The following is a 24,760-nucleotide window of genomic DNA, read 5'->3' as shown; positions in this document are numbered from 1 at the left end:
GCCATGGGTTCCAACATGGCACCTGCTTATGCTAACCTATTCATGGACAGTTATGAACAACTACATATCCTAAATGATGCACCGTTTGCGGTAAACATTGTCCATTATACCCGCTACATTGACGATATCTTTTTGATATGGGGAGGCAATGAGGATGAACTAGCACAATTTATTTCATACTTGAACACGATCCCATCTACCATACGCTTCACGGTGAACCATAGCTTGGACAGTATTTCATTTCTGGATACCGTGGTCTATAAAAAAGGTGGATTACCTGCAACAAAAATCTTTCAGAAACCTACAGATAAAAACACCCTGCTCTGTGCTACGAGCCATCACCCTGAGCCTCTCAAACGGGGACTACCGTACTCACAGTTGCTGAGGGTTAAGCGCATCACTAGCGATCCAGATCTAGTAGAGGGTGCTTTATGCCAAATGGCAAATAGGTTTCTTGACAGGGGATATCCTAGATCTGAAATTGATATAGCCCTCACTAAAGCTAGGGGCGTGGATAGGAATTCTCTCCTCACACCATGCATTGCGGAAATTAAGACCAGCCGCATCAACATCAGCAGTACTTTTACCACCGCTTCTAATGTGATCAAACGGAGTATTAGAAAAAATTGGAACATCCTGAGCACTGACCCCAAAATAGGCGATTTTTGTCAGGGAGCACCTAGGATGTGCTATCGTCGGGGTAGAAACCTGAGGGACTATCTAGTGGAGGCTGATCCTTTTAACAAATATGCACCTACTACAACATGGCTACATAAAAAACCTGGTGTATATAAATGTCATGGATGCATTAACTGTGGCTTTTTACAGATTGGCCAATCTTATGCCCATCCACACACTGGTAAAACAATACACATCAAAACACCCATGAACTGTGAGACAAGGTTCGTCGTGTACTTCATCAGGTGCCCGTGTGGGCTTTATTACATAGGCAAGACTAGCCGTATGTTGAAAGAACGCATGGCTGTTCATAGATCTACTATCAGGAAAGCACTGTTGGACACGAGCACAGTGGAGGATTACAAACTGCTCCCGGTCGCAAGACATTTCAAACAAGAAAAACACAGTCTGTCGACATTAAGGTGTATGCCCATCTTACAAGCCGACACTTCATCTCGAGGAGGTGATCGCAATAAACTTTTGCTGCAATTGGAGGCGAAGACGATCCATGACCTCAAAACCATGTCACCGTTTGGTCTTAACGAGGACTTCAGACTTGGATGCTTTATTTAATAATGTTTTCATTGCTCTATTTAATAATGGCTGTATTGTATAATGTCATTATTGCTACATGCTATCTCCAGTGTCCCCCCCCCCCCTCTTCCCCCCACTGTTATGATCATGATGCTGGATGATTAGCCCTCCTCCTTTCTGCCTTTTTGCTCATTTCAGTTTCCCTGACTTGTGACTTTTTGGCACTGTCCTCATTATGGACCTACACGGCTTTGACCTAGATGCATCTCTGACATGTTACTTATTTCTAACCATGTCTTCCTATCCCTGCTTCCAACCACCCTCTTCCCCCTTTCCCCCTGTTGCCATCCCCACCCCTCCCCCCCCCCCCTCCCTACACACACCCCCCTTTCCCCTTCTCCCTGCTGTCCCTTTGCCCAGCTGGTATGTATACACTTTAGTGGTGTTTGTGGCATTTTTATTGTATACATGTGTTTCTGCCTGCAGCCTCTACTTCCATGCGCTCTGCAGCTGCTGTCACGGAGCACTCTGGCCCGCCCCCCTCCCTTCACTGCTCATTCCTTCCTCCTTCCTGTTGCCTGTCATTGCTAGGCAACCCAGTACGTGAGCACTACACATGCACAGTAGAGCCCGTTCCTGTGACTGAGGGGGGTCTCCCATAGTTTCCCTAATTACCCATGATGCTCCTTACTGCAGTGAGCACATGAGATAGACGCCAGGTGATGATGTCATCTGTTCCTCACCGGAGGAGGTTGCAGTTACACAGGTGTGTGCAATTTTGTCTTTAATTAAGGTAGTTAGTTATGGGTATATATTGGTGGTTATGGTCTATCTGTGGTAAGCACTCCCTTGATAAAGGTCCTGTTTTTAGGACCGAAACGTTGGTGTTTTGTGCCTGCTTCACTAATACAATTCTTTTTGCTAACAAGTGTGCTGTCTCTTCCTTGCTGTGCCTGCTTTGGATTCCCTGGATTCTCTGGTCTGCCTGGTAAGGAGCCTTTGATTGTATTCATTCATATGGGACTAAGCACCTGTCCTCATCTGTATTTGTGTGCCATCTGCTCTGTTACCTATATATATATATAGATATATATATATATATCTATATATATATATATCATGCATCGTATACAAGTACAATCTTAAACAGAAACAAAAATAGTGGGAGGGTGTGTGGGAAATACCTGCACCAGCTCCTGTACCCACCTTATACCTTTGTGCAGGCTCCACCCCCCAGGGCCTCCTCACAACCCTCCCCATGCCTTAAGGACATAAGGTAAGAAGGGGAGGGGGCAAAGGGGAATTGGGGGCCTCACTCTAGCAGGCATGCCACCCATCACTTAATCACTTAAAGGCTATTGTCTTCTTTCCCATGGTCATAAGTCATTTCATCACGTTAAAGGCAGTGTTCTTATCACTAAGCTACTTCTTCAGCTCAGTAAGAGCTATATATATATATACACATAAATATTTATTTCTCTTTATTGCAACTCCAGTATTGTAACTTATAGGCCAGAACACTGTCTTCGATAAGGGCAACCTGGTTTAAATCCCAGTCTTAGTTGACCGTGGATACTTTATTCCCCTTTGTCTCAGGCACCAACATTAGATTGTAACTGTTCAGTGCAGGGTCTTATTGTGCCTGCAAAATTCTCTGTAGAGCGCTGCACACAATGTCAGTGCTATATAAGGGTGCAGAAATACTTCCCAAATCTCTTTACAAAACCAAGTCAACATATGGAATGAATGAATACGAATCAATGCTTTTTCAGCACGAGAAACACAGCTTGACAACATACTGTATAGAACAGGAGCCATAATATTATGTGTTTTTCAGGCTCTTTTGATTTATAAACATTTAAAATCTAGCTTCAAGATGCAGCTTCACAACCACTGCTATATGATCATCATCATATCAGCTGACTTGATATTGCAGCTTTATTATCCATAAACTTTAGAGTGTTCAGTACTCTGTCAAATATCAAAACAGGCAGGATAAATAACAGGGTTTCACTGGCAAAAAGTAACCAATAAATATGTTCCATAAATTGGAGTGTAAGTAAATGGTGCTCTGTCATCTCTTTTGTACTCTGAACATCACTTAAATTATTTTATCCTAAGCAGCTGCTTGTATGGGCTTCCACTCTGAGCAACATACAGTAAGTGCTAACCATCCTTGTTTTAGATACTGTTTCGCCCACCCATTGGGCTTGAGAGTTACTGATTTAATGCAGCAGTGTCAGAGGGGAAAAACAGCCTTTTACTGTACCTGAAGTGCATAAGTGTTGGGAATGTCTCTTCAAGACAAAGTCTATTAATTTACTCACAGCACTAAATAAAACCCCCATTATTTTAACAAAAATTTCCTACACCACAAGCATATCCGGACTCCTCCCTTAGCACAGTGCTTGCTCAACCTTCAGTCCTTTCCTGATGCTCCCCGTTCAAAGGATAACTATCCAGTGCTGGTTTTATTAAACTTTGAGGTATTAAGAAACCATAACTGTCTAAATCTGTTAATGTATCTTCTCTGTGTAGCAAGGAAAGGTTTCTAGTACTGTCAACCAGACTCCATGTCATCCTGAGTCAGTACATTCTAGTTCTCAACAGTCCTGCATTTCTACAGCAAATAGTGATGGAAAATTAGGACTGCAAGGGTTATTCAAAAATTGAGAATCCGGAGCACAGCTAGAAAGAAGGTGTACCGGTGGGACATAGGGCCAATATCAAAAATGTATTAAATTAAAAACATATAGAAAAAAATCCTGACAGATTCTCTAACATGTTTCACGCACAGGGCGCTTTATCAAAGTGCAAAATTAGGACTGGCCCATAATCTCATAATGACAATTGTGTTAGGTTTTTAAATCCTGCAAACCTTAACTGGCTGAGTATGGAGCCTGGTGTAAACCCTATGGCATTTTGCTATAAGTCTCCCGAGGCATGTGGTGTTTCTTGTGGTCTCAGAGTTGCTTCATCTGCCTCTCGTCTCAGAAGATGATGTAATTACTCAGCTTTGGAGGGTTAGCATCTTTTTCCCCATAGACCTTCATGTACATTGTGATTGCTCCCATAGATAGCTTCCATTATAATTATTACCGCACTGGGAAGTTCAAACTCGAGGTGCCCTGAGCCTTGTGCAGACAAGTTTAACTCTATATCACAAATTGGTATTGCAGGATTGGAAAACACAAACACATTTCACATTTTCCAAGCACTGCACTGCAGCCTACGGTCTCTCAGTCCTAGTATAATACCAGACCACAGTGACATCTGTTAAATGGGATAAGCAGAGCTCAGCTGCTCGTGTGCTCAAGCGGACCCCTGCTGTACTCTGCTGATGCTGGCATGCAGACTGGTTTGCTGGGATCTATACTGTTCCTGGTAAGTTATTATGACTTGTTTCAAAGTACAGAGACCAAACGAAAATATGTATTTCTAGTGCCAGTCACTTAAGCCATCCAGTTCTACCGCACAGCCGTGTGTAAAGACATAAATGAGCGATATTCATACAAATAACTGGAGCAGGCTTTTAATGAGTGAAGCTTCATATGAATAAGCTTGACTGACTTCCAATGAGTGAGACTCATTCCAATAACTTTCTATTAAGCGAGAAATCGGTCTCCCAACCAATGAGTGAGACATACCAATAAAATCACTTTGATTGCTTTCTGTTAAGTGAGACTGATATAAACCAGTCTGACTGCCTTCCATTGAGTGAAATCCATATAAATCAGTCTCACTGCCTTCCATTGAGTGAGGCTCATACAAATAAATCTGAATACCTTCCATTGAGTGAGTGTCATATGAATCAATATAATTGCATATCAATGATTTAGGCTCATTCAGGTCACTGTGACTGCCTTAGTGAGTAATGAGTAACTCATAGACATAATTTTGATTTCCTTAGAGAGTCACCTCACTCCACTGAGACTTTAGAGTCTTGCTAGAGGGTTGAGGCCCAAATTGCCTTCACATGCTCTATCCAGGACAGTTTGTCTTTCTAATTTGTGTTGTTTCATGAGCAGAGGGAGGAGGAAGGAAGAACATTGTCAGCCAGGGAATAAAAAGGATTATTGAGCTGTCCTTTAAAATGTTCCTTGATCGTCTTACACAGACCTGGAATATAACAATGGGCTATAATTGAATAAATAATGAGTACAGCAACTGGATTTAATTAAACACAGATAAGACGAGGATCTTATGGAAATGTGCCAGTATCCTGAGGCTTTGTTCTGTTAACTCTTACCTTGAAAACAGAGATAATGCACTGAAGCGGTTACCTCTTTAGTGTGAGATGGGCAACAATGCATTGCACAGCACTGTTGGGGTAAAAGGTGCCAGTGCAAGGTGGATAACTCATTTTTACACAAGCTGATGTTTTAGCTTCACAGCTACAGAAAGCACTATGTAATTTTTATGCAGTCAAGAACCATTATGGACAACACAACATTGATGGACACAAATACAGCTCTCAAAGACTGCTGTCATTATAAGCCTTATTCAGAGAACGATCAAAAAAAAATCGCCAGTGAATTTAAAATGAGTGTTTTTTTGGGCGTTGCTATCACGGTATTCAGAAAGGCTCAATTACCAGTGATAGCAAAATGCCCAAAACTGGCGAGTTGCTGCCAGCGAGAGCATCAACTCTCTGAAAAGGCCTGAACCGTCGATTCATTTCTGCTGCAGAGAGATCTGCTCTGAGAGAGCCGCCTCTCCCAGCTGAAATGTCGCCCGAAAATTATTTATTTAAATATATGTTTCTTTAATAGTGTAGAGGTGCAGGGGGTCTCCGGAGCTGAACCACGTTGGTTTTATGTCCGGGGACCCCCTGCTTCCCGAGATACAGGCCTCTTTATGGGGTGCCGGTATCTCCTATGCAAAGAAATGTCCTGGTCACGTGACGTGGGACATTTCAATGCAGAGGGATACCGGCACCCCATAAAGGGGCCTGTATCTCAGGAAGCAGGGGGTCCCCGGACATAAAACCAACGTGGTTCAGCTCCGGAGACCCTCTGCACCTCTACAATGTTAAAGAAATATATATTTAAATAAATATTTAAAAACACATCAATAAACGACTCCCCCCCCCCCCCCGCCCAAACCCATACAGTACAGTAATGGGCAAAATAACTATTATCCAGATATGGATAATAGATTATTTGCCCATTATTAAACCCTGCATTAGCATACATAAATCAAATAAATAAATAAAGTTATACTTACCACAAGAGCAGGTCCCTCTGTCCTCCGTTGCAAGAAAGCATATATACAAAATAAATACATTCTAATGGCCCCTAACCCTTTGATCACCTTAGCGGTTCCTAACCGCTATAGTCATTAAGGGGTTAACCCACCCTGACCCGGGAGGCCTAAGCACCCACCCCAGACTGACTATACCCACCCTGTACCCATTGAGTAGTATAGTGGTACATCATACCCATATAATAATAATATGGGCATGATAAGCCTCTATAGCAGGGGGGCGCAAACTTTTTTCCCTGCGCCCCACTGCCGGCTGTCCCCTCACTCCCGCGCCCCCCCCAACCCCAACTTACCCTCGCACCGGCGTAATGACGTCACGTTGCCATAGCAACGTGACGTCACATGACCTCGCAGCGTCATTTTGACGCCGCGTTGCCATGGCGACGCCGGGAGGAAGCCGCCGGAGCCACGGGTAAGTATGGTTTACAGAGGCCCTGCAGCTCCCCCGGCACTTAATTTAAGTGCCTTCGGGAAGCGCGCGGGGCCTCTGTAAACCCCGCGCCCCCCGTCGGCAGTCTCGCGCCCCCCCTGGGGGTCGCGCCCCACAGATTGCGCACCGCTGCTCTATAGCACTCAATGGGCACCCTAATTACAACACAAGACACACAGTAATAAAACGTAACTAAACTCCAAAAAAACACACTTCACTAAATAAAAACAGTAGCCAGCTAATCCAATCAATAGAAGCAATTACAACATCAACAATGAATTAATTCAAACATTACCCAATCAAACCAATTAATAGCTAAACCAACTCAAAATGAATAGTAACACTAACCAATGTAAACAATGAATTAATCCAACATTAATGAATGTAACCATTAAAAGACAAATAAATAAATTAAACCAATCTCTGAAGTAACCACAAAACATATTAGCTAACATAATATAACATTAAGTACAAGCGAACACCAATCGCAAAGCTTTTATTACATTAACCATAAACAAAGAATCACATCCACATCATTAACTGCAATAATAAGCGAGAAATGCCCCCCAAATATTGGCATAATAATGTATTAATCTGTACCCTAAAGAGGTACAGATTAATATATTATCAGTCAATGTGCCTCCCCCCAAAAATAAAAATAAAAACCCAAAGAATACACCTGTAAAAAGAGACATTTACAAACATTGAATATCTTACTTACCATTAGAAGCGGTGGCCCTCCGACTCCCGGGGTAACAGGAAGCTCACATACCTTGAAGGCCTCCAACAGCATCCGATGCCATCCGCCATGAAGATCCTGCTCAGGTACCGCAATCTTCTTTTTTCTTTCTTTACTCACCGTCTTCTATCTTCATCTGTAACCATTTCTTGTTCTTCTTTATCTTCTTTCTTCATCTGTCAATCCAAAATACCACATGTTAAATCCCAGCCGATGCTGTCTCGTCGGCTTCTTGGGCTCAAATGAGGCGTCACGGCCTTAAATATGGCTTGTGACATCACATTTACCCTCACAATGGTTAACAGCCACCTGATTGGCTGTTAAAACCATGTGCATACTTTAATTTTTTTTTTTTTTGCCGTGACGTCACTTAAAGGGAATGATGCCAGCCAATCAGAATGGCTGTGCTTCATTTACCTTTAACATGACGTCGGTAAATCCAAGATGGCCGCTGTGGCACAAGGTATTTCAGCCAATCAGCGTGTGGAATTGGTTCCCACGATCTGATTGGCTGAAATACCTTATGACTCAGTGGCCATCTTGGATTTACCGACGTCATGTTAAAGGTAAATGAAGCACAGCCATTCTGATTGGCTGGCATCATTCCCTTTAAGTGACGTCACGGCAAAAAAAAAAATTAAAGTCTGCACATGGTTTTAACAGCCAATCAGGTGGCTGTTAACCATTGTGAGGGTAAATGTGACGTCACAAGCCATATTTAAGGCCGTGACGCCTCATTTGAGCCCAAGAAGCCGACAAGACAGCATCGGCTGGGATTTAACATGGGGTTTTTTGGATTGACAGATGAAGAAAGAAGATAAAGAAGAACAAGAAATGGTTACAGATGAAGATAGAAGACAGTGAGTAAAGAAAGAAAAAAGAAGATTGGGGTACCTTTGCTGGATCTTCATGGCGGATGGCATCGGATGCTGTTGGAGGTCTTCAAGGTACGTGAGCTTCCTGTTACCCCGGGAGTCGGAGAGCCACCGCTTCTAATGGTAAGTAAGATATTCAATGTTTGTAAATGTTTCTTTTTACAGGTGTATTCTTTGGGTTTTTATTTTTATTTTTGGGGGGAGGCACATTGACTAATAATATATTAATCTGTACCTCTTTAGGGTACAGATTAATATATTATTATGCCAATATTTGGGGGGCATTTCTCGCTTGTTATTGCAGTTAATGATGTGGATGTGATTGTTTGTTTATGGTTAATGTAATAAAAGCTTTGCGATTGGTGTTCGCTTGTACTTAATGTAATATTATGTTAGCTAATATGTTTTATGGTTACTTCAGAGATTGTTTTAATTAATTTTTTGGAGTTTTAATGGTTATGTTCATTAATGTTGGATTAATTCATTGTTTACATTGGTTAGTGTTACTATTCATTTTGAGTTGTTTTGGAATTAATTTTTTAGATTGGGTAATGGTTGAATTAATTCAATGTTGATGTTGTAATTGCTTCAATAGATTGGATTAGCTGGCTACTGTTTTTATTTAGTGAAGTGTGATTTTTTGGAGTTTAGTTACATTTTATTATTGTGTGTCTTGTGTATTAATTTATTGTCATTAAGGTGCCCATTGAGTGCTATAGAGGCATATCATGCCCATATTATTATTATATGGGTATGATGTACCACTATACTACTCAATGGGTACAGGGTGGGTATAGTCAGTCTGTGGTGGGTGCTTAGGCCTGACGGGTGGGTGAAGGGGGTATTAGTCCTAAGGATGGGTGTTTAGACCTTGCGGGTGGGTAGCAGTTGGGTTAACCCCTTTATTACCTTAGCGGTATTAACCGGCAAGGTAATGAAGGGGTTAACTCCCCCCGCAACCCTCCCCGCAGTGCCTAAACAGCCACTAAGGGCCAAATTCCCCCTTCACCCACCCCCGCTAGCTACAGTATTGTATTGTATTGTATGTTTCTTACTGTATGCCTGGCACGGGTGTTTAACCCCTTCATTGCCTTAGCGGTTAGCCGCTAAGGTAATGAAGTTGCTGTACATGCATGTTTCCTGCCTCGGATGCATGCCGGGGGGGTCCGGAGCTGCTATTAATGGCTATCAGCTCAAGAGACCCCCGGCATCAATCCGAGGCAGGAAAGGGGCCTGATTTCTTCTAAGTCCCGACACATCGCTGCTCATCGAGGCATCTCCCCACCAATTGACCAACAATTTTGTGGTGAATTGGATTTGGGGAGAAAATCGTTTTTTAGGGCTGCGATGGGCTGCGATAGGCCGCGACACCCGACTCGCGGGTCTCTGAATAGCGCGACTTTATCAACCATCCGAAAATGGTCGATAAGGGGCTGATCGCTGCTCAGTCAGCGAAATTCGGATGGAGATAAAATTTTGCGTTGATAGAGGCCGTTATCGAGCACTTATCGAGGCTATCTGAATACCAGTAGCCATTTTGGTCGATAAGTGCTCGATAAGGGCCTTATCGAGGCTTTCTGAATAAGGCCCTATATCTTCTTTATCAAAAACAGAAGCAGGAATACAAAGAATACTTGTACAGTTTCATTATTGTTCACTGTTTGTGCTGTTTCTTCCTCTTCCCTAGCTGCCTCCAATCTCGGCCTGCTATGGAGATGTTAAGGCTTGTCTCTTTATGGATTACCTAATTGATCCCTCTGCTGGGTAGCATCAGTAGTGCTCCATCGCCTGCGGGCCTCTGCCGACCCTTGTACTACAAACTCTCTGTCTGCTCTCAGTATCCTCATCTTGGGTACTCAATCCCATCTCATGGCCTTCTGGGTGTATCCTGGAACCAGGGTCACGTATGATGTATGAATAATTCCAGCTAGCTTAACTCATGCCTTCCCTCTTCCAAAGCACAACAAGTCCTTTTGTCTTTCTTAGTTTTATTGAGGGAAAATCACAGGAAGAAAGGTACTTGCAGATGTAGTGTGGGTAGAGAGTGCTTCTCTGTCTGAAGTGCAGTGTATCAAGATAAGGCAGTGTAAAAACCAAAAAGGCCTTGCTGGGGCTAATAGCAGGCAGATATTCACTCAGAGTCCAGGGTGAAAAGGAAGTGTGGGGGGAATCTGGGTAACAGGAATAGTCTAGAGACAGACTAACTGTCAGCAAGACAAGGGGGAGGGCAGAATTGCCCATTCTGAGAAAGATCTCAGAGATTGCTTTAGCAACTCACTGACTAGAGCTGTGTAAACAACATGTGTATCAAAATGTTGCCTTTCACATGCAGCTAGCTGCTGGGACAGAAGAAATAACAGGCAGCTGAACCAAAGAAACAGCAACTGAGCTGCAAAAAGAGGGGGGTTGAACAGAAATATAAATCTTGTTCCAGAACAGGGTGAGAGTCAGCTATAGACTCTCCGATTGGGCTGATCCAGCTATACCACGGGGGTGCGACTTGGGGAACCCTTTTGAGGCATAGGCTTCCTCTATATAAATCATGAGAGTAGAATGGAGCCATTTCTATGTGCGCTATCAATATAGGGCACTGTCCCTAACTATAAAACAATAAAGGGGATCCTTACCCTATATCCTAAACTCATCTATATTATAACCTATATACACTATTCACAGTGTAGTCCGCCCTCTTTAATTCTTTCTGGGACCTGGATGTTCTAGAAACCTCTCCCTACTGTATATATCCTGCGATGACATCACTATGCAGAAGTGGAAAGGACAATGATTCTGCCTAGTCAGCCAGCACCAAGTGATGGGGGAAAGGGGAGTTTGTAAATGTAGGCCCACACAGTTAACCCCCTAAGGCCAGAGTAATCCCAAATGGGGGTTACAGGAACATGGAAGCATTGTACATATGTAACCAGAATTAATCTCCCCATTGCAATCAGAAATACTCCCTCAACCATGCAGGCAGTCGCAGTATTTACTTATTTACTTTCATTTTTTTCTGCCGCAGCCAGGGCCGCCAACAGAAATAATGGGGCCCAGGAAAAATGAAAGGAGCAGGGCCCCCCAACCCATAGCGCACGACCACGGGAATTGTTTTTTTTAGCGCAACTTTTACGTAACCCTCCAATACATATACAAATATACCCCCACCACCCAATACATATAAAAATATACCTCAACTCCATCAATACATATAACAAATACCCCAACCCCCCAATACATATAAAAAAATACCCCAACCCCCCAAATACATATTAAACAAATACCCCAAACCCCCCAATACATATAAAAAAAATACCCTGACACCACCAATACATATAAAAATCAGACTTATATGGGGATGGTCTCAGGTCAGGCCTAATGGCTTCAGAGAGCCGGTTGTTGCAGGGGGGTGGGGGCTGGTGGCTGTGGGAGGGCCATTGCTGTGGGGGGGCAGTGCTGCAGGGGGTGGTAGTGCTGTGGGGGGGGGGTGGTGGATGGGACCGGTGGCTGGCAGTGCTGTGGGGGGTGGCCGGTGGCTGGGGCCTGTGTCTTGGGCCACCAGCGGTGCTGCGGGGGGTGGTGGTGCTGCGGGGGGGTTGGCGGTGCTGCGGGGGGTGGCAGTGCCTGGTGGTGCTGTGGAGGGTGGCGGTGCTGCGGGGGGGCGGTGACTGGCAGTGTTGCAGGTGGGGTGGCTGTGGGTTTCACAGTGCTGCTGTGGGGGGGTGGGGTGGTGGTGCTGCGGGGGAAAATAAGAAACACTTTTTGGTTTTCAAAATAAAATTTTAACAGAAATTTCCCTTAAAAAAATTTCCAACTGCATTCCATAGCTTGTTTCTTTATTTTTTTTCAAAAGGGAAAGTTTAGGGGTGCATGTGCAACAGCGGAGGGAATAGCAGCCTAATTAGAGAGCTCCGTTCCCCCCGGCATTGAATAAGCATCAAACAGACACAATTCACACAATTTAAACAAACCCACAACCACCGAGAGCCAGAGAGACAGGCAAGATGGTGACCGGAACAAAAACGAAGAAAAATACCCCAGTCCTGACCGACTTCTACCCTAGAGGAGGATTGGTGGGAACGGATGAGTTTGGCGGCACCTCAATGGCGGCGGGCTTAGAATCAGATGGAGAGAGAGCCGAGGAGAGAAGAGATCAGCAGATGGTCCCCAGAGCAGACATGAACGAGTTCTGCAGAGAGATGAAAGCTTTCTTTCATAGAGAATTGACAGAGTTCAGGAGAGATCAGAACACAGTGGGGGAAAGAACAGATGGTCTCGAGAGACATATGGACGCAGTACCAGGGCGGTCCAGAAAAATGAAAAAGAAACATCACACCTTAAGGCTATGGTTATGAATCTTACCAATAAACAGGAAGATTCAGAAAACAGAGATAGGAGGAATAACATACGCCTCCGAGGTGTCCCTGAAGAAATAACTGATGCTGATGATTTTGTCACAAGATGGCTGGCTCAGTTATTACCGGATAAGATGGAGGCTGATTTGCACCTTGACAGGTGTCACTGCGCACTACGGGCCAGACCCCAACCAGGGAATCCCCCAAGAGATATCATTATAAGATTCCATTTTTATCGTATTAAAGAAGGGGTGTGCCAAATCACCAGGACCTCTAGAACTGTTCAAAGTCATAAAGTTGCTGGTGTTTCAAGATTTAGCCCCCTCAACACTAATAAAAAGGAAAAACATGGCCCCTATCACTAAGCTCCTCAGGGACAAGGGTATATGGTATCGTTGGGTGTTCCCATTCGGCCTGGCCGTCCTGAAGAATGGGGTGGCACACACCCTGAAGCAACCCGAAGAAGGAGAGGCCTTCCTAAAAAATATAGGGGTGCATAATGAGACAACCAGCTCCACTCACCTGCCGCCCGAGGAAGATACCGCTCCGGAGCCCGTCTGGAGAGAAGTGTGGGCGTCGCCGAGATCGCAGAAAGCCACAGCCACAATTTGAAACAAACAAGTACTCAATTAAACACCAATTAAAGGCTTAAAGGGGCCCTAGCAATTGTGTTAAAGTTTGGTTATTTCCACCAGAGTTAACTCCACTTACCAGTTGCAGTTCCAGTTTTGGCCACTTCGGAGGAGAGCTCACGGATCAGGAGCCATCTTGCTGCGTGACCAGAGAAAGAGAAAAGTCAGAGAAAGCCCCAATATGGCGGCCATCACAGAGTGAATATCCGGTTCACAGGCAGGCTGGCAAAAACAAGAGGATACCGGAGAGCTGAAGTAGCGGGGCAGTGCGGAAGGACCCGGTGTCGGCCAAAACGCACACGGACTGCAAGTGCCGGGGGGGGGGGGGAGAGGAGAAGGAGGGTTAGAAGAGAGATGGCACTTCAGGGTTAGCATAAGAAGAGGAGGATCACTTACGGTCGCGCGATCCGGCACACTCGCTACAGTGGGACACTTCTGACTGAGAGCACTGTTGCTGTACAGGGGAGGGGGGCTGGACGGAGCGAACACCCCTGTAAAGAAGTTTCTGTGAGTTATAATGTTAAAAGTAACTGGGGTTCACACAGGGGGAAATACACTATGGGATCGGAGACGTTGTGGTCAAAACAGTTTGTCTGTTTACGTTTCTGAAGGTTATGAAATGTATATAATTTGTAAATGATTAAAGCTTTTTGAGGATGCCGGAGAGGGGAACCCTCTGGCTTTCACCATGCGACTCACAAAAAGTTACATGGCAGCAAACTGGTCACATTTACAAGTCCCTAGGATAGGGGAAGTCTGGCTTTTACCAGATTACGGGCCAACCAGACGGGCAGGGCCAATTCCCCAAATTATCCTAGGGCCAGAAGAGCCATCCGGGGTGCAGACCGAGTACGTCTCTATCCCTATTTCTCCCCCACCCATCCCCTCCCCCACTCCCTATTCCCACTCCTATCACACCCTACTCTCAGAAAACCCTCAGGGAGCGGATGGCCTCTCTCTGCCGCGGCCATAAAATGAAAGGACCCAGATCCTGGTTGCTAACCTAAAAGTCAGTGGTTCATGGGGATGAATATTATATCCAACAACGTAAATGGATTCAATGGTCCGGGTAAACGCAGAGTAGCCCTGGAGGAATATAGACGGAAACATGCTGACATAGTTATGATACAGGAAACGCATTTTAGCACCAAGAGCACCCCCAAATTCTTGCACAACCATTTCAGACAGTTCTACTTTTCCTCCGTCAGTGGGAAAAAAAGAGCAGTTGCAATTATTTTCCAAAATAGTATCATATTCATGGTAGAAACAATCAAGAGAGACAAAAATGGCAGGTATCTGATATTAAAAGGTACAATCAATGGTCAGTTGCTGACATTGGTCAATATGTATGCCCCTAGCGAGTACGATTCTTCCATCCTCACCTCAATTTTCCAGACAATAGTCAGAGTAGCCAGGAGTCCTTTGATTGTGGCGGGTGACATTAACACAGCAATAGATCCGGAAGTAGACAGATCAGGCCACCCGAGACCTAAACATAGGGACGACTCAGTGGCACTGAAGGCAGGATTGAAGTTAAATCAACTAGTAGATATATGGAGGGAGCTCCACACTCTAGAGAGGGACTATACGTTCTTCTCCCACCCTCACACCTCCTATAGTAGAATTGATTACTTCTTTATCTCTAGCAGACTGGTTGCGCAGATCTCCCAGGCCAGATCCGTGATATTTCATGGTCAGATCATGCACCAATAGAGCTGAGGCTAGGGAGAAGTCAGCATTCATTACTCCAAGTGGCCTCTATGAATGCTTAGTGATGCCATTTGGGATGAAGAATGCTCCGGATACCTTCCAACGTCTGGTCAATAGGTTACGGGAAGGGATGCAGGCTTTCGCACAGGTATATCTGGACATCATCGCAGTGTTTAGCGGGACGTGGGACAGTCACCTAGTTCATGTAGCAGTGGTGCTAAGCAGAATTAGGGAAGCAGGGCTCACAATGAAACCAACCAAGTGTTTAGTAGGTATGGCAGAGGTTTTGTACCTAGGGTACAGGGTGGGCAGAGGGCATCTCAAGCCTGAACCAGCTAAGGTTGAGGCTATAGTGCAGTGGTCAGCCCCCAAAACTAACAGTGGGGGTAAGAACAGATGGTCTCGAGAGACATATGGACGCAGTACCAGGGCAGTCCAGAAAAATTAAAAAGAAACATCACACCTTAAGGCTATGGTTATGAATCTTACCAATAAACAGGAAGATTCAGAAAACAGAGATAGGAGGAATAACATACGCCTCCGAGGTGTCCCTGAAGAAATAACTGATGCTGATGATTTTGTCACAAGATGGCTGGCTCAGTTATTACCGGATAAGATGGAGGCTGATTTGCACCTTGACAGGTGTCACTGCGCACTACGGGCCAGACCCCAACCAGGGAATCCCCCAAGAGATATCATTATAAGATTCCACTTTTATCGTATTAAAGAAGAGGTGTGCCAAATCACCAGGACCTCTAGAACTGTTCGAAGGCATAAAGTTGCTGGTGTTTCAAGATTTAGCCCCCTCAACACTAATAAAAAGGAAAAACATGGCCCCTATCACTAAGCTCCTCAGGGACAAGGGTATATGGTATCGTTGGGTGTTCCCATTCGGCCTGGCCGTCCTGAAGAACGGGGTGGCACACACCCTGAAGCAAACCCGAAGAAGGAGAGGCCTTCCTAAAAAAAATAGGGGTGCATAATGAGACAACCAGCTCCACTCACCTGCCGCCCGAGGAAGATACCGCTCCGGAGCCCGTCTGGAGAGAAGTGTGGGCGTCGCCGAGATCGCAGAAAGCCACAGCCACAATTTGAAACAAACAAGTACTCAATTAAACACCAATTAAAGGCTTAAAGGGGCCCTAGCAATTGTGTTAAAGTTTGGTTATTTCCACCAGAGTTAACTCCACTTACCAGTTGCAGTTCCAGTTTTGGCCACTTCGGAGGAGAGCTCACGGATCAGGAGCCATCTTGCTGCGTGACCAGAGAAAGAGAAAAGTCAGAGCAAGCCCCAATATGGCGGCCACCACAGAGTGAATATCCGGTTCACAGGCAGGCTGGCAAAAACAAGAGGATACCGGAGAGCTGAAGTAGCGGGGCAGTGCGGAAGGACCCGGTGTCGGCCAAAACGCTCACGGACTGCAAGTTATGGGGTGCCGGGGGGGGGGAGAGGAGAAGGAGGGTTAGAAGAGAGATGGCACTTCAGGGTTAGCATAAGAAGAGGAGGATCACTTACGGTCGCGCGATCCGGCACACTCGCTACAGTGGGACACTTCTGACTGAGAGCACTGTTGCTGTACAGGGGAGGGGGGCTGGACGGAGCGAACACCCCTGTAAAGAAGTTTCTGTGAGTTATAATGTTAAAAGTAACTGGGGTTCACACAGGGGGAAATACACTATGGGATCGGAGACGTTGTGGTCAAAACAGTTTGTCTGTTTACGTTTCTGAAGGTTATGAAATGTATATAATTTGTAAATGATTAAAGCTTTTTGAGGATGCCGGAGAGGGGAACCCTCCGGCTTTCACCATGCGACTCACAAAAAGTTACATGGCAGCAAACTGGTCACATTTACAAGTCCCTAGGATAGGGGAAGTCTGGCTTTTACCGGATTACGGGCCACCCAGACGGGCAGGGCCAATTCCCCAAATTATCCTAGGGCCAGAAGAGCCATCCGGGGTGCAGACCGAGTACGTCTCTATCCCTATTTCTCCCCCACCCATCCCCTCCCCCACTCCCTATTCCCACTCCTATCACACCCTACTCTCAGAAATCCCTCAGGGAGCGGATGGCCTTTCTCTGCCGCGGCCAAAAAATGAAAGGACCCAGATCCTGGTTGCTAACCTAAAAGTCAGTGGTTCATGGGGCTGAATATTATATCCAACAACGTAAATGGATTCAATAGTCCGGGTAAACGCAGAATAGCCCTGGAGGAGTATAGACGGAAACATGCTGACATAATTATGATACAGGAAACGCATTTTAGCACTAAGAGCACCCTCAAATTCTTGCACAACCATTTCCGACAGTTCTACTTTTCCTCCGTCAGTGGGAAAAAAAGAGGAGTTGCAATTATTTTCCAAAATAGTATCATATTCATGGTAGAAACAATCAAGAGAGACAAAAATGGCAGGTATCTGATATTAAAAGGTACAATCACTGGTCAGTTGCTGACATTGGTCAATATGTACGCCCCTAGCGAGTACGATTCTTCCATCCTCACCTCAATTTTCCAGACAATAGTCAGAGTGGCCAGGGGTCCTTAGATTGTGGCGGGTGACATTAACACGGCAATAGATCCGGAAGTAGACAGATCAGGCTACCCGAGACCTAAACATAGGGACGACTCAGTGGCACTGAAGGCAGGATTGAAGTTAAATCAACTAGTAGATACTGTATATGGAGGGAGCACCACACTCTAGAGAGGGACTATACGTTCTTCTCCCACCCTCACACCTCCTATAGTAGAATCGATTACTTCTTTATCTCTAGCAGACTGGTTGCGCAGATCTCCCAGGCCAGGATCCATGATATTTCATGGTCAGATCATGCACCAATAGAGCTGAGGCTAGGGAGAAGTCAGCATTCATTACTCCAAGTGACCTCTATGAATGCTTAGTGATGCCATTTGGGATGAAGAATTCTCCGGCTACCTTCCAACGCCTGGTCAATAGGTTACGGGAAGGGATGCAGGCTTTCGCACAGGTATATCTGGACATCATCGCAGTGTTTAGCGGGACGTGGGACAGTCACCTAGTTCATGTAGCAGTGGTGCTAAGCAGAATTAGGGAAGCAGGGCTCACAATGAAACCAACCAAGTGTTTAGTAGGTATGGCAGAGGTTTTGTACCTAGGGTACAGGGTGGGCAGAGCACATCTCAAGCCTGAACCAGCTAAGGTTGAGGCTATAGTGCAGTGGTCAGTCCCCAAAACTAAGAAGCAGTTTATGTTTTTTTAAGTCACCACTGCGTACTATAGGAAGTTTGTACCACAGTACAGCGGCGTGGCTAAATCCTTGACAGATCTGACACAGAAGCAACTCCCGGTTCTGGAAGCCTGGTGTCCTGCCTGTGAAAAAGCGTTTCAGGCACCCAAAACAGCGCTGGCCAGCACACCCATCCTCGCAGCTCCTTACTACTCAAAGAATTTTTTTGGTGCAGACTGATGCCTTCGATTACGGTATCAGTGCTGTGCTCTGTCAAGTGGGGGAGGAGGGGGCAGAGCATCCTGTGGTGTACCTGAGCAGAAAGTTACTGCCCAGGGAAGTGGCTTATGCCACCATTGAGAAATAATTTTTGGCTATTGTGTGGGCTCTAAGAAAGCTACTGCCCTATTTGTCTGGCAGCACATTCACTGTGATCACTGATCACAACCCCTTGAGTTGACTACAAAAGGTGTCCGGGGAAAATGGCAAGCTCCTTCACTGAAGTCTTGCCCTGCAAGAATTTGACTTTTCCATCCAGCATAAGAAAGGCAGTAAACACGGCAATGCCGATGGACTTTCACGCCAGGACAGTCCCAGTGATCCAGCAACCTCAAGACATGTCAGGCCAGTTAAACCACCGGACGAGGCGGCCGTAACAAAGCCTTCATCTTAAGGAGGGAGGTGTAATGGTGAAGGGGTTAACCAGGCTCACTAATAAAGGTTCAGCCCACTTGTTTACCCCTGGTCCGTGTGTTGAGGTCCTAAAGTGTCAGCTCTTGGACCCAGATATCCCAGATGCATTACTGTGATTGTGTGCAAATTATGCGACATTAAAGATTTCTGTGTGTTTTGCCTTTCCTGGGATGCTGGGACCGGGAGATTTCTAGGCTGTAAGTTTCAGGGTGGGTTTGTCGGAGAAAGTCTTTACAGAATGTGGCTATGTATCTGGGTTCCAGAGTTATGGGATACCCCAGGAATTGGATCCGGGAACTGAGTGAGAATCTCGGATCCAGCCAAGCACATTGCTCCGGACAAACTCTGACTCTGAAAGCACTATTGCGACTCACCGCCAGGATTCCTGCTGCAGCATCTTCCAGACAAGGTAACCGGGCATGAAGGGGTTACTGTATACCTGCGATCAACCACGGGGTCCCTAGTAGACAGAGAGGGACCTAGTATAAAGAGTGTTACCCAGATACATGCCCAGATACCCTGCATCTAGGATAGGGGTTCAGGGGGGCACTCCAGCTAAGTAATAAAGCTGAGAGTGGTTCGTTTGTGTAAAAGTTTTAAAAGTTATTTTTCTAAAGTGTGCCAAGTATGAGGCTAGTGAAGGTAGGGAATATGTACACTCACTCCATCCCTGACATCAGAACAGGGACTTATATATTTTACCACACATAAGACAGGACACAGTCTATTTTATTAAAGGGTTATATTTAATAGGTATATGTACTAGTAACCTGTAGAGGAACTGTGGGATTTCCGTGTCATAGATTCCAAGCAGACCAGATGGCTACCAAGCTTGGTGTCTATGGGTCTGTGAGAAGTCAGGACTTGGAAGCCTCAGGGATGCCAATGTGTTAGAACAGGGGGGGGGGGTACAGCAGTTCTGCTTGAGTACCCACATCCTGGAGCAGACATCAGGGGACCAGGGAGAAGCTTCTACTGATTGATTTTATTTTTCTATCCAGTTGATTTTTTTTAAATTTTTTTTAATAGGCTTAAAGCCTGCAATAGGGTTTTCACAGAGCAACCTTTGCTTTTTATTATGTTTATTGCCCACCAGGCTGTTTTGCATCCAGAGAGTTGGCAGACACCTGTCTTATTCTGGGTTTTTCTTCCACACATTATATAAGTTATGGTGGGTAAAAAGTGATTAAAACCCTCCACCGTACAGTGTACAGCAAATACAAATATTACTTGTGAGCACATTCACATGTCTCAGACAGGTCTGCAACCCTGCTTTTCCTCATTATCGCTTAGCATACAGTGCTTCCACTGCAGTTGGGAATTCTGGGTAATGACAGGCAAATGAGCACACAGTGTCACTCTTTACTTCTTATCCATTTTAACATGAATCCCTATAAACGTATTACACAGCTTTTTAACATGGGTTTTTCTAAAAAAGGAATGTTTGACGTGCAGTGATTTCAGAACGTGGTATGGGGTTTGGGCTATTTTGTTAGGAGCAAAAAAAACACTTTAAAATTCAGTGAGCAGGTAAAACTAGAGAAGAAAAAGCAGATATCCTATTATCCAATATGGGGAAGAAGCCTTTAAATAATAAAAAAATAAACATGCAGGGGGATTGCACAATGAAATGCTTGAGGAATGAGTCTGGAATGAATTGCGTGTCTCTTCATTGTACGGTTCAGATTCTGCTCCTGCCTAGCTCTGTCTATTTTATTTGCCCTTTTTTTACCATCAGCTGAAACAAAAGGTCTTTTGGAGACGGGATCCTGGGTCTGGTAATTTCTAGTGCATAATGATACTGTGATAACACACTCCACAGCCCCAGGAATGAGTTGGGACCTAGTTTCCCAGGGCTAGGAGGTTCACACCAGACTGTAATAGATTCTGCCTGTTGGAAGCTGTTTGATGAGGTTTAATCTTGGCCAGCAACGTAGCTAAGGCAGTGACCTTTAAAGCTCATATCAATCCACGTCTTGTAGTTATTTCTTTAAAGACGCAAGGCATATTTTCATTGCAGAGCCAATTGCTTTGCAACTCTAGGCAGTGTCTGAGACACAGATCTTTTCTATTAACCCCCACTCAGCCAGAAGTGTCTGAAATCCATTGCTTTGTACATTACCTGTTATTTTTTTAAAGCTCTGGAGGTTGGACTTGATGTTAATCCTTTTACCAGTCAAGGAACTTGCAATGCGTTGCCGTACAATCCATTCCATTAAGGAACTAAAATAAAAATAATATGCATTTGGATTGTGTGTGTAGCTTATACACCTAAGATATTATCATTAATAATAATAATAATAATAATAACAATAATAATAATAATAATAATAATAATAATAATAATAATAATAATAATAATGTAATAATAATAATGTAATAATAATAATGTAATAATAATACAATAATAATACTAATAATAATATTGTTTTCATATATAGCATTGATAATCTACATTATAGTGTGTGCAGACACAATGCCCATAAGAGCTTACAATCTAATTTTTAAGACTAAGGCACTGAAAGGTAACATGTCAACCAAAGTCACAATGGGAGATGGCACTGGGATTTAAACCAGGTCCATCCATTTTAATGGCAGTATTCCTACCACTAAGATACGCCTTCAACCCATGTTTTTATTGTCTTGCCTGCCTCTTTCATACATAAGCCATGATAGACAGAAGAAAACAAAGACATGGACATTAGTGAAGCGATTAGCTTGACCAGTAAGCACAGGCCAGTTTACTAATAAGGAGCCAACCATGGATGCTTAAATACATACATTGGGATCAGTGACCTTCATCTTTAGGACACAACTCCCCATCTGGTCAAGCTCACAATTGACTGCAAATCATTACCAAATGCAAGACGCTTAGAAGCCTTGGTTGCTATGTTAACCAGATGCCTCAGTCTTGGTTGCCAACAACGGTCAGCCAAAATTAAGCAAATAGGGGACATGGGCCAGTCAGATATCCACTGATTAAAAACAGCTTCTTATTAATTTATCATCAGTGACCATAGTTGTAATGAATCAAAGGTCACCAATGATGTAAAGGTAATTCGATTTTAAATTGCATGTTTTTGCGTCCACGTATCAAGGTTCGTTGCATTCATTTTGTTCTTGGGAGTGGTTATTTAAGAAGCAGTCAAGCTGTTGGGGTTTTTCCCGCTTTAATATGTGCATCAATACAATCCATACAATAAGTAATTAACTCTTACCAATCGATCTGTTCTGTGATCGATCGGCAAAGATTCGGTTTGGGGGCTCACTAAATGGCTGTCAGTGCAGCAGAAGAGGACCAAAGATACAAAGTTCTGTGGGGAAGAGCATGTGAAGATGCAACCATGCAGTCACTAGATACAATTGGTGCACTGCTAGAGGGAGGGCAGGGCTCAAAAAAGGGGTGTGCCAGTGTCTGTTTCAGAAGAGGAAGGAGATGTGACTTTGTAAATGGTTGCTATAGAAACAAAAAATGCTTGCTACATTTTAACACATTAAAAATGTCATCTAGAGTTGTTGTTTTTTTTAAATGCTACAAGTATTTTCTTATACTGTAGTACATAACTGAGTTATTTAAAAAAAACCAGACGTAGGATATTGCTTGGACTGCAACTTTAAGGCAGTTATGGGACTAGTTACGAGCAATTTATAATGGGATTGATCAATGTTTTCTTCTGCTGTATGTTAACTTTGTTGTTCATTTTTATTTGCATTAAATGGATCCACCAGTTCTTATATTGTGTTAAACTTTGTTCCTACAAAATCACCTTCAGATATAAGAATCTCCAATAACATGTTTTATATATAGATGTATTGATTTCACAAGTTAACATAAGAGAAAATTGTCATATTCATGTATTTTCCCTATAGGCCACCTTCTGAAATGAGAATTTTTGCATTATAATGTGCTTTCTTTTTCCAGAAACAAAACACATAGCTGTATATCTTTTAAACTAAATATCACACATGTTACCGTATCTCATGCCCATCAATCTCTAATTACACTGTAAGGTCTTCTGGTAAGGAAACCTATTACTTTTGACTGTAGCTATGTGGTTCAATTCCAACACGGGTCAGTGTATATGTATTCACACACGCACACACACACCAGAGGGAGACCATATGGAAGGGACTTGTCTATTAATTCTGTTCCTTAATGTTCCGTAGCTGGTTGGTTCAGGATATGAGCCAAAAGAAAATGTGCGTGGGCAACTTTCCCGTGCCAACAATAAATCTTCCCATCCCCATGATAAATAAAGAACATTTTTGCATCTGCACATTCATCTGACAAATGAGCGGATTGAGGTGGTGAGTGGGGGGGAAATGGGGAGGGGGGGGGGGATAAAAGTGCTGCTTTTCAGTAAGCCAGGCACTATTTGGGAAATTATAGAAAATAGAACATTTTTATTCTACACTGTATGAATATTTCTAACAAACACACACAGGCCCTGTACGCACAGAACCCAAATTCACCAAATCATATATATTGTGTCAAAAAGAGTGCTTCTAGGATTGTGACCTCAGGTATACAACAAAAGACAAAAAGCCCTAGTGCTACATCCAACTTGATACAGTATATACAGTTAAATACTTCTGTATAATCTGTGTATCTTCTCATAATGAAGGGTCATTTAGTTCAATTCTTTGACCAAAGTATTTTAAGCCTACATCCACATCACGGTATGGCCCTTCTGTAAATCCTAACACTGAGAGCAGAAAACATCACGGTGTTACAGCTAAGGAACAGAAAAGAATGAAATCATGATTGCAATTGGAATATTTAATCTGTTTTTATACATTCCTTACGTTAGATGCATCTTGCCTTTTTATACTGCACCGACACACTTTATTCGAGCAAATACTCAGTATGTACCTGGCAGATACCTGGAATGCGCCGCTCCTCACCTCTGACAAGCCCCGCTGCGTTTGCCTTCCCAGCCTGGGTTCATGCCTGGCTGACGGGCGGCTGATCTGTTAAATGATAATGATTAGGATTTAATAGGCTGCAATGCTTCGCGTGTCTACCAGATGGCATAAATTCATGAATTGTAATGCAGTATATATATATATATATACTGTGCAGTATTGCAGCCAGCGGGAATAAAATGCTTCAATCCCTGCCTGGAAAATAACTCAATGCACTCGGGCAGAAAACAGTCACAAACCTCAATACACCCGGGTATACCCGAATTCGTGGGACTAGCCGAGCTCGAATAAAGTGTGTCGCCAGTGTACATAGTTAGAGAAAATTCTTGCCAACAATGTAACATGAGAGAAACTGGTATGTTACAGTGGGATAGGGTGTGATATTCAATATGCACCAACACTGCCAGTAAATCCTGAGGAAACTCTGTGATATTCTGCATTATAAAGAGGCGTCTTGTGTTATCTGGGGGAATAATGTCACATGCTACATCAGTATATACAGTATCCTTGATAACATGATAGAATATCGTTAGCTATTGGTTGAGTGAATTCATGCCATTTGGGCCTGCAAACTCAAAGAGAGAAGTATGAAGCTATTGTTGAGGCATCAGATTGATGCTGTCTGACTGTATTTTATGCCTACTACATTTTACAGCTGCTAAAGGTCTGTTTTATAACTTATTGTCCATCACTCTGTGCACTAATGTCAACACTTGCTAACTATCCAAC

At 43.9% G+C, this 24,760-nt stretch overlaps 1 long non-coding RNA gene across 2 annotated transcripts in view; it reads left to right on the top strand.

Moving 5' to 3' along the window:
* The first annotated feature begins 1,815 nt into the window (after positions 1-1,815).
* Positions 1,816-24,760, top strand: part of LOC142494511 (uncharacterized) — a 69,072-nt gene continuing 46,127 nt past the window's right edge. Inside the window, exons 1-2 of one of the 2 annotated variants that reach the window (XR_012801499.1) lie at positions 1,816-1,978; positions 23,273-23,413. This is a non-coding gene — a long non-coding RNA (uncharacterized LOC142494511). The remainder of the gene's footprint in view (positions 1,979-23,272; positions 23,414-24,760) is intronic. The other variant, XR_012801498.1, reaches the window with a different exon arrangement.

This window comes from Ascaphus truei, chromosome 5, assembly GCF_040206685.1.
Source record: "Ascaphus truei isolate aAscTru1 chromosome 5, aAscTru1.hap1, whole genome shotgun sequence".
In the NCBI taxonomy this organism is placed as follows: Eukaryota; Metazoa; Chordata; class Amphibia; order Anura; family Ascaphidae; genus Ascaphus; species Ascaphus truei.
This window is presented reverse-complemented; position numbering and strand designations above follow the sequence as displayed.